The 12,355-nt window shown below is 39.8% G+C and overlaps 1 protein-coding gene across 2 annotated transcripts in view; it reads right to left on the bottom strand.

Annotated features, from left to right (window-relative positions):
• The window catches only part of PIGU (phosphatidylinositol glycan anchor biosynthesis class U), a 116,685-nt gene that overhangs the window by 103,504 nt on the left and 826 nt on the right, over window positions 1–12,355 (bottom strand). The gene's annotated exons all lie outside the window — the stretch shown is intronic.

The following is a 12,355-nucleotide window of genomic DNA, read 5'->3' as shown; positions in this document are numbered from 1 at the left end:
GAGGAAGGAGGGAGGGACGGTGGGAGAGGGGTATTCACTAATTAGTTGGTAGATAAGAACTACTTTAGGTGAAGGGAAAGACAACACAAAATACAGGGGAGGTCAGCACAACTGGACTAAACCAAAAGCAAAGAAGTTTCCCGAATAAACTGAATGCTTCAAAGGCCAGTGTAGCAGGTTTGGGAACCATGATTTCAGGGATATCTAAGTCAATTGGCATAATAAAATCTATTAAGAAAACATTTTGCATCCCACTTTGAAGAGTGGAGTCTGGGGTCTTAAACACTAGCAAGTAGCCATCTAAGATGCATCAATTGGTCTCAGCCCACTTGGATCAAAGAAGAATGAAGAACACCAAGCTCACAAGGTAATTATGAACCCAAGAGACAGAAAGGGCCACATGAACCAGAGACTGCATCATCCTGAGACCAGAAGAACTGGATGGTGCCCAGCCACAACTGATGACTGCCCTGACAGGGAACATAACAGAACCCATGGGGGAACAGGAGAGCAGTGGGAGGCAGACCCCAAATTCTCATAAAAAGACCAGACTTAATGGCCTGACTGAGACTAGAAGGACCCCCGTGGTCAATGCCCCCAGACCTTCTGTTGGTCCAGGACAGGAACCATTCCCAAAGCCAACTCTTCAGGCATGAATTGGACTGGAAAATGGGCTGCAGAGGGATGCTGGTGAGGAGTGAGCTTCTTAGATCAGGTGGACACTTGAGACTATGTTGGCATCTCCTACCTGGAGGGGAGATGAGAGGGTAGAGGTGGATAGAAGCTGGCGAAATGGACACAAAAAGAGAGAGTGGAGGGAGAGAGCGGGCTGTCTCATTGAGGGAGAGTACTTGGTAGTATGTAACAAGGTATATGTAAGTTTTTGTGTGAGAGATTGGCTTGATTTGTAAACTTTCACTTAAAGCACAATAAAAATTATTAAAAAAAAAAAAAAACTTCCAACAAAAAAAAAACCCTGGCTCTGATGGCTTCATTGGAGAATTCTACCAAACTTTCAGAGAAGAGTTAACACCACTACTACTAAAGGTATTTCAGAGCACATAAAAGGATGGAATACTCCCAAACTCATTCTATGAAGCCAGTATAACCCTGAAACCAAAACCAGGTAAAGACACAACAACAAAAAGAAAATTACAGACCAATATCCCTGGTGAACATACATACAAAAATCTTCAACAAAATTCTAGCCAATAGAATTCAACAACATATCAAAAAAACAACTCAACATAACCAAGTGGGATTCATACCAGGCATACAGGGATGGTTCAACATTAGAAAAACAATCAATGTAATCCATCACATAAATAAAACAAAAGACAAAAACCACACGATCTTATCAATTGATGCAGAAAAGGCATTTGACAAAGTCCAATACCCATTCATGATAAAAACTCTCAGCAAATAGGAACAGAAAGGAAATTCCTCAGTGTAATAAAGGGCATTTATATAAAGCCAACAGCCAACATCATCCTAAATGGAGAACGTCTAAAAGCACTCCCCTTGAGAACGGGAGCCAGACAAGGATGCCCTTCATCACCACTCTTACTCAACACTGTGCTGGAGGTCCTAGCCAGAGCAATTAGGCTAGAAAGAAATAAAGGGCATCCAAATTGGTAAGGAAGAAGTAAAAATATTCATATTTGTAGATGATATGATCCTGTACACAGAAAATCCTAAAAAATCCACAAGAAAACTACTGGAATTAACAGAAGATTTCAACAAAGTATCAGCATACAAGATAAACATACAAAAATCAGTTGGATTTCTTTACACCAATGAAGAGAACCTCGGACAGGAAATCGCCAAATCAATACAATTTACAGTAGCCACCAAGAAGACAAACACTTAGGAATAAATCAGTAAAAGACCTACACGAAGAAAACTACAAGACACTACTGCGAGAAACCAAAAGAAACTTACGTACGTGGAAAAACATATCTTGCTCATGAATAGGAAGTTTCAACATTTTGAAAATGTCAATTCTACCCAAAGCAATCTACAGATATAATGCAATTCTGATCCAAATTCCAAAAATTTTTTTTAATGAGACGGAGAAACTAATCACCAACTTCATATGGAAAGGGAAGAGGCCCCAGATAAGTAAAGCATTACTGAAGAACAAAGTGAAAGGCTTCACACTACCTGATTTTGGAATCTATTATACCATTACAGTAGTCAGAACAGCCTGGTCTAGTACAACAACAGACACATAGACTAATGGCAGAGAATTGAGAATCCCGATGTAAATTCCTCCAGCTATGAGCAGCTGATATTTGACAAAGTCCCAAAGTCCATTAAATGGGGAAAAAACAGTATTTTTAACTAATGATGCTGGCGTAACTGGATATCCATCTGCAAAAGAATGAAACAAGACCCATACCTCAAATTGTGTATAAAAACAAACTCAAAATGGATCAAAGACCTAAACATAAAATCTAAAACGATCATGGAAGAAAAAATAGGGACAACACCAGGAGCCCTAATACACGGCATAAACAGTATACAAAACATTACTAACAATGCACAAACACCAGAAGAGAAACTAGATGGAGCTCCTAAAAATCAAACACTTATGCTCATCCAAAGACTTCACCGAAAGAGTGAAAAGACAACCCACAGACTGGGAAAAAATTCTTGGCTAAGACACATCTGATCAGTGTCTAATCTCTAAAATCTACAAGATACTGCAAAGCCTCAACAATAAAAAGTCAAATAACCCAATTAAAAAATGGGCAAAGGAATCTCCTGTCTAGAGGGGAGATGGGACGGTAGAGGGGGTTAGAAACTGGCAAAATGGTCCCGAAAGGAGAGACTGGAAGGAGGGAGCGGGCTGACTCATTAGGGGGAGAGTAAGTGGGAGTATGTAGTGAGGTGTATATAAGTTTATATGTGAGAGACTGACCTGATTTGTAAACTTTCACTTAAAGCACAATAAAAATTATTTTTTAAAAAATGGGCAAAGGATATGAACAGACACTTCAACAAAGAAGGCATTCAGGTGCCTAACAGATTACATGAGGAAATGCTCACGATTATTAGCCATTAGAGAAATGCAAATCAAAACTACAATGAGATACCATCTCACCCCAACAAGGCTGGCATTAATCCAAAAAACACAAAATAATAAATGCTGGAGAAGTTGTGGAGAGACTGGAACATTTATACACTGCTGGTGGGAATGTAAAATTGTACAACCACTACGGAAATCAATTTGGTGCTTTCTCACAAAGCTAGAAATACAAGTATCACACAATCCAGCAACCCCACTCCTTGGAATATATCCTACAGAAATAAGAGCAATCACACGAATAGATATATGCACACCCATGTTCACTGCAGCACTGTTCACAAAAGAAAAAAGATGGAAACAACCATAATGCCCATCAACGGATGAATGGATAAACAAATTATGGTATATTCACACAATGGAATACTATACAATGATAAATAACAGCGATGAATCCGCGAAGCATCTCTTAACATGGATGAATCTGGAAGGCACCATGTTGAGTGAAATTAGTCAGTCGCAAAAGGACAAATATTCTACGAGACCACTGTTATAAGAACTCAAGAAAAGGTTTAAGCACAGAAGAAAACATTCTTTGATGGTTACAAGGGTGGGGAGGGAGGGAAAGGGGTATTCACTAAAATTATCTTAGGCGAAGGGAAGGACAACACACAATACAGGGAAAGTCACCACAACTGGACTGAACGAAAAGTTAAGAAGTTTCCTGAATATAACCAAATACTTCGAGGGACACTGTAGTGGGGGGGGGGGGCGGCGGTGTCTTGGGACCATGGTTTCAGGGGACATCTAGGTCTACTGGCATAAGAAAGTTTATTAAGAAAATGTTCTGCATCCCACCTAGATGAGCAGCGTCTGGGGTCTTAAAAGCTACTGAGTGGCCATCTAAGATACATCAATTGGTCCCAATCCACCTGGAGCAAGGGAGAATGGAGAACACCAAAGACACAGGAAAATATGAGCCCAAGAGACAAAAAAGGCCATATAAACTAGGGATTCCATTAGCCTGAGACCAGAACTAGATGGCGCCTGGATAGCACCAATGACCGCAGTGACAGGGAACACAACAGAGAGTCCCTGATGGAACAGGAGAAAAGTGGGGTGCAGAACTCCAATTCACATAGAAAGTCCAGACTTAATGGTCTGACTGAGACTGAAGAAACCTCAGAAGGCAAGGCCCCCGGACTCTCTGCTAACCCAGAACTAAAATCATTCCCAAAGCCAACTCTTCAGACAAAGATTAGAGTGGACTATAAGATATAAAGTGACACTTGTGAAGAATGTGCTTCTTAGTCCAAGTAGATACATGAGACTAAATGGGCAGCTCCTGTGCGGAGGTAAGATGAGAAGGCAGAAAGGGACAGGAGCTGGTTGAACGGACACGGGAAATCTGGGGTGGAAAGGAGTGTGCTGACATATTACAGGGATAGCAGCTGGGGGTCACACAACGTGTGTATAAAATTTGTATGAGAAACTAACTTCAGCTGTAAACTTTCACTTAAAGCACAATAAAAAAAAAATGCTTAAAAAAAAAGTTAACTCAAATTCCTAAAAAAAAGCCAGACTTACTGAATCAGTAGAAACTAAAGGACTTTCCAAGACTATTGCCTTGGGTACCCTTTAAACTTGGAACTCAAACCACTCCTACAGGTCACCATCAGCCAAAAGACAGAGGATCTCATAAAATAAACAATATCTATCACCTGTGAGTACTGTGCTCCTCTAAACAATCATCTAAATAAGGCCTAAGAGTCAACATTTACTCCAGACCAAAGATGAGAAGGTAAGGGGAGGACAAGGAAGCTAGATTAATGGAAACAGAACAAGCAGAATGGAAATAAGAATGCTGACACACTATGAAGACTCTAACCAATGTCACTGAATAATACGTACAGCAATTGTTAAATGAGAACCTAACCTGCATGTAAATTTTCTCCAAAATAACAGTATTTTTTTTAATTAAAAAAAAAAGAAGGAATTAGGAAAATAGAAAAATCACCATTAGAAGACCACAGTAATAATTACTACAGGCAAGATCAATTTATAAAGGCAAAAATTAGTCAGCAAAAGTTTAAGGCGAAACAGGATATTTGCAGGGTCCCAAAGTATATCTTCCAAAATGTTTATTAATTACAAAGGGAAAACAGTAACTTTACAGTGGAGAAACCTGGCAGACACCATCTTAACCAAGGGATTAAGGTTAACATCACCAGAAATAAAACATTTCAATATCATGTGCCCCCTAACATAACGCACTCAGATGGGCACATCATCTCAGTGGTATTTCTTGCCCACATCCGTTACCTTCATCTAACCAAGAGAAAACATCAGACAAAACCAAATTCAGGAACAGTCTACAAAAATATCTGACCAGCACTCTTCAAAACTGCCAAAGTCATAAAAGACAAGGAAAGGCTGTGGAATTGTCACAAATCAGAGAAGACTAAGGAGACATGACAGCTTAATGCAATATGGGATCCTGAATAGAGTCCTAGAGCAGAAAAAGGACAATTGTGGAAAAACTGGCAAAATCTGAATAACAACTACAGTTTAATTAATAGTACCGCATCAATGGTATTCTTTCAGTTTTGATCATTTTACTATATAGGCATACTGTGGAGGTGCTGTAGGCTCAATTCCAGACCACTGCAATAAAGCAAATACAGCAATAAAGCGAGTCCTGTCAATTTTTTGGTTTCCCGATGCATATAAAAATTATGTTTACAGTATACTGTAGACTATTCAGTGTGCAATAGCACTATTCCTAAAAAAAATTAAAAATACACATAACTAAAAAATACTTTATTGGTAAAAACTGCTAGCCATCATCTGAGCCTTCAGTGAGTTGCAATGTTTTTCCTAGTGGAAGGTCTTCCTCGATGTCAATAGCTGCTGACTGATCAGGGTGGTTGCTGCTGAAGGTCGGGGTGGCTGTGGCAATTTCTTAAAATAAGACAATGAAGTTTGCCACATCGATCGACTCTTCCTTTCACAAAAGATTTCTCTGTAGCACATGATGCCATTTGATAGCATTTTACCCATAGAACTTCTTTTAAATTGGAGTCAATGCTCTCAAACCCTGCCACTGATTTATCAACTAAGCTTATGTAATATTCTAAATCGTTTGTTGTCATTTCAACAATGTTCACAACATCTTCACCAGGAGTAGATTCTATCTCAAGGAACCACTTTCCTTGCTCAACCATAAGAAGCAACTCCTCATCCATTAAAGTTTTATCATGAGATGGCAGCAATTTAGTCATATCTTCAGGCTTCACTTCTAATTCTAGTTCTCTTGCTGTTGCCACCACATCTGCAGTCACTTCCTCCACTGAAGTCTTGAACCACTAAAAGTCATCCACAAGGACTGGAATCAACTTCTTCCAAGCTCCTGTCAATGTTGCTATTTTGACCTCCTCCCATGAATCACCAATGTTCTTAACGGCATCTAGAATGGTGAATCCTTTTCAGAAGGTTTTCAATTTACTTTGCCCAGATTCATTGGAGGAACACTATTTACGGTGGCTATTTTTTTTATAGCCTTACAAAGTGTATTTCTTAAATAATAAGACCTGAAAGTCAAAATTACTCCTTGATTCATGGGCTGCAGAATGGATGTGGCATTAGCAGGCATGAAAACAACATTAATTTCCTTCTATTAACTCCATCTAAGTTCCTGGGTGACCAGGTGCATTGTAAAAGTGCAGTAATGTTTTGAAAGGAATCTTTTTTCTGAGCAGTAGGTCTCAACGGTGGGCTTAAAATATTCAGTAAACCATGTCATAAACAGATGTGCTGTCATCCAGGCTTTGTTGTTCCGGTTTACAGAGCACAGGCAGAGTAGATTCAGCATAATTTTTAAGGGCCCTGGGATTTTCCAAATGGTAAATGAACACTGGTTTCAACCTGAAGTCATCAGCTGCATTAGCCCCTAACTAGTCAGCTTGTTCCTGAAGCTCTGAAGGAAGGCACTGACTTCTCCCTAGCTGGGGAGTCCTAGAGGGCATCTTTCTCCTACCTACGGGTGTTCTGTCTGCAGTGAACATCTGTGGTTTAGTGCAGCCACCTCCATCAATCATTTCAGTCAGATCTTCTAGATAACTTGTCGCAACTTCTACATGACCACTTGCTGCTTCACCTTCTGCTTTTAGGTTTTAGAGACGGCTCCTTCCCTTAAAGCTCATGAACCAACCTCTGCCTGCTTCAGATTTTGCTTCTGCTGCTTCCTCATCTCTCTCATCCTTCACAGAACTGAAGAGAGTTAGGGCCTTGCTCTGGATTAGGCTTTGGCTTCAGGGAATGTTGTGGCTGGTTTGATCTTCCATCCAGCCCAGTAAAACTTTCTCCCTATCAGCATTAAGTCTGTTTCCCTTTCTTACCATTGGTGTGTTCACTGGAGTAGAACTTTTCATTTCGTGCAGGAACTTTTCGTTTGCGTTCACAACTTGGCTAACTGTATGACACAAGAGGCCTAGCTTTTGGCCTATCTTGGCTTTTGGCATGCCTTCCTCACTAAGCTCAATCATTTCTAGCTTCTGATTTTAAAGTAAGACACGCCACTCTTCCTTTCACCTGAACACTTAGAGGCCACTGTGGGGTTATTAACTGGCGTAATTTCAATATTGTTGTGTCTCAGCGAATAGGAAAGACTGAGGAGAGGGAGAGAGACAGGCAAACAGCCAGTTGGTGGAACAGTCAGAACACACACATTTATCAATTAAGTTCACCATCTCATATGGTCATGGTTCGTGGCGCCCCAAAACAATTACAATAGTAACATCAAAGATCACTGATCACAGATCACCATAACAGGTGTAATAATAATGTTTGAAATATTGTGAGAATTACCAAAATATGACAGAGACATGAAGTAACCACATGCTATTGGAAAAATGGCACCGATTGACTTGCTCAACGCAGGATTCCCATAAACCTTCAATTTGTAAAACATGCAATATCTTAAAAAAAAAAAAACACAATATCTGTGAAGAGCAATAAAAGGAGGTATGCCTGTAGTTATTTGCACAGCATAAGGACTGAGTAAGTATGGTGAAAGGATACAACCCTTACGTACAGCTTTTCTGACTTTAAACCATGCAGTATCCCCTTGTTCTGTTGGAACTGCCTCTTGGTCTATGTACAGCTTCCTCGTGGCACAGTTAAGTGTTCTGGAATTCCCATTCTTCGCAATATTATCCATAATTTGTTATGATCCACAGAATCGAATACCTTTGCATAGTCAATAAAATATCGGTAAACATCTTTCTGGTATTCTCTGCTTTCAACCAAGATCCATCTGACATTAGAAATGATATTCCTCATTCCACAACCTCTTGTTAATCTAGCTTGAACTTCTGGCAGTTCGCTATTGATGTACTGCTGCAGCTGCTTTTGGATGATCTTCGGCAAAATTTTACTTATGTGTGATATCAATAATAAAAAAAAATAGTGATCAATAATTTCCTCATTCTGTTTAATCACCTTTGGACTGGACACAAATATGAATCTCTTCCAGTCGATTGGAGTCTTAGTCATCTAGTGCTTCTATAACAGAAACACCACAAGTGGATGGCTTTAATAAAGAGAAATTTATTCTCTCACAGACTAGTAGGCTACAAGTCCAAACTCAGGGAATCAGCTCCAGGGGAAGGCTTTCTGTCTCTGCCAGCTCTGGAGGAAAGTCTTTGTGATGCATCAGTCTTCCCTTGGTCTGGGAGCATCTCAGCACAGGAACCTCAGGTCCAAAGGACCCACTCTGCTCCCAGCACTGCTTTCATGGTAGTATAAAGTCCCTATGTCTCTCTGCTCACTTCTCTCTTTTAGATCTCAAAAGAGATTGGCTTAAGACACTATCTAATCTTGTAGATCTCATCAATATAACTGCCATTAATCCATCTCATTGCATCACAGTGATAGGATTTACAGCACATGGGGAAATCACATCAGATGACAAAATGGTAGACAATCATACAATACAGGAATCATGACCAAGCCAAGTTGACAGATATTTTGGGGGGACACAATTCAATCCATGACAGTTGGCCAGGAAGCTGTCTTCCAAGTTTCTTGGCATAGATGAATGAGTACCTCCAGCACTGCATCCATTTGTTGAAACATCTCAGCTGATATTCCGTCAATTCCTGGAGCCTTGTTTTTCATCATTTCCTTCAGTGCAGCTTCACTTCTTCCATCAGTACCATAGGTTCTTTTCATATGCTACCTCTTAAAGTGGCTGAACATCAACCAATTCTTTTTGATACAGTGACTCTGTGTATTCCTTCCAACTTCTTTTGATGCTTCTTGTGTTCAATGTTTTTCCCATAGGATCCTTCGCCATACTTAATCTGTATGCTGAACAAATAATCCAAGAAACTGGACTATATGAAAATCACAGCATCAGGATTGGAGGAAGACTCGTTAACAACCTAGGATATGCAGATGACACAACCTTGCTTGCTAAAAATGAAGAACACTTGAAGCACTTACTGATGAAAATCAAAACTACACCCTTCAGTACGGATTGCACCTCAACATAAAGAAAACAAAAATCCTCACAACTGGACCAACAAGCATCATCAGGATAAACAGAGAAAAGACTGGAGTTGTCAAGGATTTCATTTTACTTGGATCCACAACCAACGCCCATGGAAGCAACAGTCAAGAATTCAAGTAACAGATTGCATTAGGTAAATCTGCTGAAAAAGAGCTCTTTTAAAGTTTAAAAAGCAAAGATATCACTTTGAGGAGTGAGGTACACCTGACCCAAGCCATTATATTTTCAATAGCATAATATGCATGTGAAAGCTGGACAACGAACAAGGAAGACCAATTGTGGTGTTGGTGAAGAATACTGAATATGCCATGGGCTGCCAGAAGAATGAATAAATCTGTCTTGAAAGGACAGCTAGAATGCTCTTTACAAGCAAGGATGGTGAGACTTGTCTCACAAGCTTTGGACATCATGCTTGGTAGACTGTCAGTGAAAAAGAGGAAGACCCTTAACAAGATGGATTGACACTGGGGCTGCAACAATGGGCTTAATATAACAATAACTGTCAGGATGACTGCAGGACCTGGCAGTGTTTCATTCAGTTGTAAACAGCGTCACTATGAGTCAGAATCTACTTAATGGCACCTAACAACACGCCTGTAGTTATATAAGATGTTAACAATAAGGGAGGCTGAATGAAGGGTATATGGAATCTCTCTGCACTGTCTTCACAACTCTTCTGTAAGTCTAAAATTTCAAATAAAGTTAAAAACAAACAAAAAGCTACCAATGTGCAGGCAATACAGAAGACAGAGGAACTTATTGAACTATACCAAGAACAAACAGTCAGGAAAAGAACTCTACAGGTCAAATAGTCTTAGTTCTACAACAGAAAAATATTAAAGCAAAGAAAGGGATTGCCAGAAACCCTCAGAGATTAAGAGCTATAAAAGACATATAAAAACATTTTTATAAGGGGAAGACTAAACTATAGTGTTTAGGGTTGCTCATTTGGGTGATAAAACGTCTTTTTAAATGCAAAGACATCATTACTTAATAGTCAGGAGAATGGTTACCAGAGGGGAGGAAGAGGGCTGTGGCTGGGATGAGACATGTGGAAGAGGCTTCTGGAATGGGTAGCAAAGTTCTGATTCTTGACTTGGATGACAGATATAAAAATGTTCACCTTATTATAATTCACTGAGCAATATATTTGTTATGTGTGGTTTCCTGCCTCTGTATTTACTTTACAATAAAAAAATTTTTTTGAAGTAGTGGTATCAAAAGCGATACCACTGCTGACCCTGACTCTCACTGGAGGTGTATTTCTAAATAAGCATCAATACCCTGAGCTCTATCCTGAACTCAAGAAGCTAAATACATACTAACTCCTAATCTTTGGGGTCAGAGGCTGAAGAAAGACCAAAATACAGCAGAAGGGTTCCACTATTATTACTGACAGACTTCTACACAAGATAGTATAAACTCCAGTGCAAGAGTCATGCGAAAAGCTTGCTAGCTCTTCACATAAGACATTATTAGCTACGTGACCTGGGGCAAGTGACTTAATCTCTCTGTACCCCAATTTTCTCATCTATAAAATGAGGCTAGTAACAGTATCTAGGAGTCCCCAAGTGGCGCAAACAAAAACTTGGCGGTTTGAACTCACCCTGTAGCTCTATGGGAGAGAGACCGGGCAATCTGCTTCCATAAATATTACAGCCAAGAAAACCCTATGGGGCAGTTCTACTCTGTCACATGGGGTCACTATGAGTTGAAACCAACTCCGTATCACCCAACAACAACCGTACTCTTAACAGAGGCATGTACAACGCACTACGAGACCAGTGGGAGGAGGGCCTAATGCTGCCTTGGGTCCCCCGGTACCCAGAAGAAAGCAGAAACCAAGTGGCTTTATTTCAATAAATAATTATATACAAAGATATCAAGTCCAACCTCTTAGTATCTCACACATGAATTACTGGGAAACCTGGGCAAGTTGCTTAACTTCACTATATCTGTTTCCTCGACTGTAAAATGGAAAAAATAACAGCATCTATCTCACAGAATTACTGTGCAGATTAAATGAGAAAAGGCATGTAAAAGGCTTACCCATAAAACCATTGCCGTAGAGGCGATTCCGACTCATACTGACACTGTAGGACAGAGGAGAATTGCCCCACAGAGTTTCCGGGAGCGCGTGGTGGATTCAAACGGCTGACATTTTGGTTAGCGGCCGTAGCACTTAACCACTACGCCCCCAGGGTTTCTGATAGTCCCTGATACATACTATTTTAAAAATTTTAGCTCTGATTATCCATAAAACACCCATTTATTATGCCATTTCGTATCCTAAAACATCTATGGGATAACGTCAAAGCTCTAGCATTTAATTTTTTCTTTTTTTTTTAAGGGCATAAGGGGACTTCTGGAGTGCTGGTAATGTTTTGTTTCTTGATCTGGGTGTATTCGGCTTATAAAAATTCATTGAGCTCTACACTTACTATATGTGCACTGTATGTACACTACACTTCAGTTAAATAAAAAACTTGTTTTGTTTTTAAATAAACTTTCAAATTCTGGCCCCAAGGTAAACAGATATTTCACGTCCTTGAACATTTTTTGATCCTGTTTATCTTCTGTTGCCTGGAACTGCACCTCTGTCTAATCTACATCCTTCAAAAGGCATCTCAAATCCAGCATCTTTAGGAAGCTGGGAAAGAAAGAAATGGTTTATTCAGGGTCAGAAACGCTAAGGAAGGAACTGGGTGGACACAGGAAGTACACTTCTCTTCCATGATTATAACTACCTGCTTGTC

The sequence above is a fragment of the Elephas maximus genome, chromosome 25, assembly GCF_024166365.1.
Source record: "Elephas maximus indicus isolate mEleMax1 chromosome 25, mEleMax1 primary haplotype, whole genome shotgun sequence".
Classification (NCBI taxonomy): Eukaryota; Metazoa; Chordata; class Mammalia; order Proboscidea; family Elephantidae; genus Elephas; species Elephas maximus.
The sequence above is the reverse complement of the archived record's forward strand: the minus strand, read 5'-3'. Positions and strand labels throughout refer to the sequence as shown.